This window comes from Emys orbicularis, chromosome 5 (genome assembly GCF_028017835.1).
Source record: "Emys orbicularis isolate rEmyOrb1 chromosome 5, rEmyOrb1.hap1, whole genome shotgun sequence".
Classification (NCBI taxonomy): domain Eukaryota; kingdom Metazoa; phylum Chordata; order Testudines; family Emydidae; genus Emys; species Emys orbicularis.
In genome coordinates, this window is record NC_088687.1 from 34,912,084 (window position 1) to 34,918,295 (window position 6,212).

Below are 6,212 nucleotides of genomic sequence, written 5' to 3' on the forward strand. Positions count from 1 at the left end.
GGCGGGGCGGGGCAGGAGGCGTTCAAGGAGGGCAGCAATGCCACCCCAATTCCCCAAATCACGGAACTGGATCGACAAAATTGTGCAGAGTATTGCAGGGGGTTAAACTGTAACATAAGCAAAGGTCAGGAAGGTGAATGAAGCAGATTCTGTTAGTAAAGTGGGGGTTAAAATGCGAAAAGAGGCCAAAGTAGAAAGGGAATAGGCATGGTGAGGTAATAACATTATTTTATAAAATTACAAAACAGGTGAATGTAAAGACATAGTTAAGGGCAGTGATATAGTAAGATAAAAACCGAACATACGGAGAAAATGGAATTAAGACAAACCTGCCATCACCCTGATCTCACTGCTTCTATGTGCCAGACCTTCCTCCCACCCTTTGTCTGTTTTTCTTTTTTTCCCTTCTATGTTTCACTGTAGAAACAATGTCTTCCTGTGGGGTTGTATAGAGCTTAGCACAACTCCAGTTCTGATTAGGGCTTTAGGTTTATTCTGACAGAGAAAATTGCCCCTACATAGCTAGTGAAAAAAAATTCAAGCATGCAGCCCTTTAGGACCAATCCATCTTATCCTTTATGTGACCCTCTTTGTCTTGGGGACCCACCCTATTAGGGACAAGATGAAACTCTTGTGTATGTAAACGCCTCATGGGCCAGTGCCACATGGCATGGAGTGTGACATCTTCATAAGGACTGAGAGCTTTGCTGTGATAATTTGATATCCCTGGGGAGAATTAGGATGTCCTTCCTACTTGTCCCTTAACACGGCTACTCCCTGATACTTGACTTCCCTCCTGCTGTTTAACAGAAAACCTCCTCCATCCACTATTCCACTAACTCTCTTACCACAAACACACACACCAGTTCTGAACAAATTACTTGTGTTTCATACCTCCACATCCCAAGAACTGGCAAAGCAAAGCAGGTTGGGGTGAGGGAGGGGAGTGCAATGAAACTGGGGCCTTGAATTGGGAGACCCAGATTTGGTTGAACTGATCCTAGTCATTTAGTCCTTGTCTTGAGTAGGATTTAAAAGTGTGATGTTGATCTAACTAACACACTTCAAAAACTCCAGTCAAGACAAGGCATGTTGTACTTTCCAGTACATATTAGGCTATGTCTTCACTAGCAACGTTAAAGTGCTGTAAAAAATCCACCTCCATGAGGGGAGTAGCTCCCAGCGCTGGTGCACTGTCTACACTGCCACTTTACAGCGCTGAAACTTGCAGCGCTCAGGAGCGTGTTTTTTCACACCCCTGAGCGAGAAAGTTGCAGTTCTGTGAAGAGCCAGTGTAGACATGGGTGTGAAAAAACACCCCCGAGCGCTGCAAGTTTCAGTGCTGTAACGTGCCAGTGTAGACAGTGTACCAACGCTGGGAGCCGTGCTCCCATCACTGGGACCTACACCCCTTGTGGAGTTGTTTTTTTGTATAGCACTGGGAGAGCTCTCTCCCAGCACTGTGCTATGACTACACAAGCCACGTTAAAGCAGCAGCGCTGTAACATTGCCAGTGTAGACAAGCCCTTAGACTATTCAAGTTAAATCCTAGGCACCTCCTTGCGATTTAACTTGATTAGGTTAGCAGGTACTAAAGTACAATCTATCTTGTCTTGCCTAGGGTTTTACTAGGGCTAATATTATCTAACATCGCACCTTTAAATCCTATTCAAGATAAACCTTTAGATCACTTTGAAATTTCTTCAAATTTCATCCAAGAGTCATTTTCACCTTTAATCTTCACAGTGTCTATTTCCAATAACAAGTGACCATCAAACAGTATTTTAAAATAACCCATGAGATAGATCTAAAGAAGACTAAAAGCAAAGTCAAGCATGGACAGCCTGTGTTAAACAAGCAAAACCTATTTTGTTTGTATTCTTTGGCCTCCTGTTACTCCTTCCTAAGCTCCCATCTTTGGCCACCATTAACACCTTCCACCACATCCCCATCATTTTTTTTTTCTTCAGGTGATTAGTTTATTCCTGTGCTCTGAGTGTATTCTTGAGTTCACTACCTGCCCTGAGGCTCTCACTTTGATGGCTATGTCTAGGTCCTAAAATGATTCCTCTGGTTTTGGATAAGAGCCTGTTATGCAGATAATGAAAGAGCTAAAGGCTCGAACAGCCTGAAAAAGGTTAAAAATCAGATGTGTTGTGGTATAACCTTCCTATTGCAACTTTTTGATGAAGGAACTTTCTGAGGGCCTGCACTTGCAGCTCTGAATCAAGCAAAACCCTCACTGAAGTCAGTACTGGGCTGTCATGCTGTATCTGTACTCCCCTCCCCCCTTCTCCACTCTCTGTCTCCTCTTGATGCTGACTGTGATCAACAGAGAGCACTGTAACGTTTCTCTGAAACTCCTGCATCCTGTTGTACTCTGCACTCTGCTCACTGCAAAGATAGACATACTGCACTTTTTGCTTCTCACCTGTCTGTATACACATCACATACACAAATTAGTGTTGAGTGGTTTTGCTATTTTAAAGCATGGAGTCATGCGCTTATTATGGAAAAATTTATAAAGAAAATAAAGTCTGAGTGGGATTCTGTATTCAGTTGGAAGGTTAGGGATTGTCTTGTGAATGAAGTAGTGAACTGGGACTCAGGATATCTGGGTTCAATCCTCAGCTGAGGCTCTGCCAAAGACTTCCTGTGTGACTTTAGGGGGGGGGCAGATTTAGGCCCAGAGCCTGGTGTAAGTGAATGGGGCTCCATGCAGGAGTCTACCTACATGGAGCTCTTTGTAGGATCAGTACAGTATTAAGGCTTGCATACAAAGTAAAATTTACCGGTAGAACTGTACCACTGTAATTATACAGCTATAGGTATACTGGTATAACTTACTGTGTGAATGCTTTTCAAGAATTAGAGTGCTTCTTTCTGGTTTAGATTATACTGCTTTCAAGGTGACATAAGATAAACCAGAAAGAGGCACTCTTATTCTGGAATTAGAGCATCCACACAGGAAATGATACCAGTATAACTATAGCTGTATAATTATACCAGAATAATTATGCTGGTAAATTTCCCCATGTAGACAAACCCTTAATCTGTCTATGTCTCCATTTCCAATCTTCTGCTTGTATGTTTTAACTCTTTTTGCTATCTTTTGTCTGTCTTGCCTATGACATTGTAAGCTCTTTGGAGTAAAGACTCTTCTTTTACTATGGGTTTGTACAGCACCTAGCACAATGGAGCTCTGATGTTGGATAGGATCTCTAGGTTCTACTGTAGTAGAAATAATAATATGCATATTCCAAATACTTAGCTTAGTAGACCAGAACCAGGATAATCAATACTAAAATATGCATATTGTTGTAAATAGTAATGTCCTTTAATTTACTAACATATCATGTTATTAGAATCAGTGTTGTTATTTAGCCCATAACATTTGAGAACGTGCCCTGATAAATTCGGTGTTAGTTCAAGAGACACAGAGTATTTATAACTAAATAAGCTTACTTTATTTTAAAAAATACTTTGGATACTTAATTGCTGTTTGGCAGTTTGTTCCAACAGTCGTGTTTTAATGACATGAATAATAACGTAAGTCAGAAAACAAGTAAGACTCACACCTCCAAAAGATAATTATAAAATCATAGAAATGTAGGGATGGGCGGGACCTCAAAATGTCATCTAGTTCATCTCCCCCATGCTGAGGCAGGACCACATATACCTAGACCAGGGGTCGGCAACGTTTGGCACGCGGCTCGCCAGGGTAAGCACCCTGGCGGGCCGGGCCAGTTTATTTACCTGCTGACGTGGCAGGTTCGGCTCATCGCGGCCCCCACTGGCCGCGGTTCGCCGTCCCGGGCCAATGGGAGCTGCAGGAAGTGGCGCGGGCGAGGGATGTGCTGGCCGCGGGATGGCGAATCGCGGCCAGTGGGGGCCGCAATCGGCCGAACCTGCCGCGTCAGCAGGTAAATAAACTGACCTGGCCCGCCAGGGTGCTTACCCTGGCGAGCCGCTTGCCAAACGTTGCCGACCCCTGACCTAGACCATCCCTGACAGGTGTTTGTCTAATCTGTTCTTAACCTCCAGTGACAAGGATTCCACAACCTCCCTTGGTAACCCATTCCAGTATTTAACTATCCTTATAGTTAGAAAGTTTTTTCCTTATATTTAACATAAATCTCCCTTGCTGCAGATTAAACCAATTTCTTCTTGCCCGATCTTCAGTGGAAATGGAGAACACTTGATCACTGTCCTCTTTATAACAGCCCTTAACATACTTGAAGACTGCTATGAGGACCACTCTCAGTGTTCTTTTCTCAAGACTAAACATACCTAGTTGTTGTTTTTTAACCTTTCCCCATAGGACAGGTTTCTAAATCTTTTGTCATTTAAGTTGTTGTCCTCTGGACATTCTCCAGTTCCTCCACATCTGTCTTAAAGTATGGTGCCTAGAACTGGGCACAGTATTCTAATCGAGGCTTCTCAAATAACATATTGAACTGCACTTCGCTGGAAACATTTATACTGAGTAGTGTAATGACTTTATTATTCATTTATTGTGTGATGTTATGATTAACTAACATGTCATGTCGTATGTTAAAGAGAGTTCAGTTGTAGGATTATAGAAGTATAAGATTGATCAGTTGTTAGAAGGGATAATTATTAGGCTTGTCAAGCCTAAAAATGAATCGTGCTTTTAAACAATAATAGAATACCATTTATTTAAATATTTTTTATATTTTCTACATTTTCAAATATATTGATTTCAATTATAGCACAGAATAAAAAGTGTACAGTGCTCACTTTATTTTTTATTACAAATATTTGCACTGTAAAAGACAAAATAAATAGTATTGTTCAATTAACCTAATACAAGTACTGTAGTGCAATCGCTTTATTATGAAAGTTGAACTTACAAATGTAGAATTATGTCCAAAAAAACCCTGCATTCAAAAGTAAAACAATGTAAAACTTTAGAGCCTGTAAGTCCAATCAGTCCTACTTCTTGTTCAGCCAATCGCTCAAATAAGTTTGCTTACATTTGCAGAAGATAATGCTGCCTGCTTCTTGCTTACAATGTCACCTGAAAGTGAGAACAGGTGTTTGCATGGCACTGTTACACTTCGCTACACTTCGCTGTAGCTTCCTGTTTTCTATGCTAACCTAAGGGCTTTCTATGCTGTGTTCCGTATATCTTAAGAAAACAAACAAAACTTTCTGTTTTTACAATGCTGGCTGAGAGTCACTCCAGACTATGTTGGGGGGGCATTGCTTCCTTTGTGTGTAACTCTACCCTATGAGTAAAATTTTTAAGAGAAGCACAAACACCAATTCAGGTGGACTTGCTGAGGGGATCTCACGGTGTGAAGGAAGGGTGCTGAAGGCTCCAAGGTTCAGTCCCCAGAGCCAGTGAAGCCACGGGGCTTACCACAGAGAAAGAGTGCAACCCTCGAGGAGTGACCTGAAGGGGGTCCTCCTGGGGGCTGTTCCAGAGCTGTTTGAGGGAACCTGGCCTGTGGGATCCATGACACCTGGTAAGAAACATTTGAATAAACTACCAGTGAAATTGTCCTCACACTCTAAAGCAAATTGCAACAAACCTAGATTATGGCAGAACAAGATACTAAAGATTACAAACGTCTCATTAAAACTGAATCAAGTACCAAGCTGATGAATGCTGATTTGGAACCGGTGGATATAAAGGCAAAGGGCCTGATTCTGATCTCTCATTGGTTTTACATTTGTATAACTCCCTTCACTTCAATGGGTTTATTCTGGATTTACACAAGTATGAATGCAAGGTCAAATTCTGATTTCTGTTGCACTAGTGTAAACCTTCAGTAACTCCACTGAAATAATTGGATTTATTCCAGTTTTATGTTGGTGTAGCTGAGAGAATATTCTGGCCTGAAAGCTCTATGGAACTCTTTACACATGTTGGGCCTGGTTCTTAAATCAGGAATAACTCAACTGAAGTCAGTGGCTTTATAGTGGAATAAAATCAGTGTAAATGCAATTAGAATAAAATCCTGAAATTCTCTGACCAAAAAACACTCAAGGAGCCAATTTTGCAATGCACTTGAGTACTACCTCAGGGGAACAGGGTTTATAAAACCTGATATGAATACAAATATTTCATGATAGTTTTATTTCAGTGAAAACATGGTAGTTTTTTAATTTAAATATTCTCCTAAAGCATTGGAAACAAAAACTGAAAGCACTGTTCTAAGTGCAAGAGGATCAGAGAATGAAAC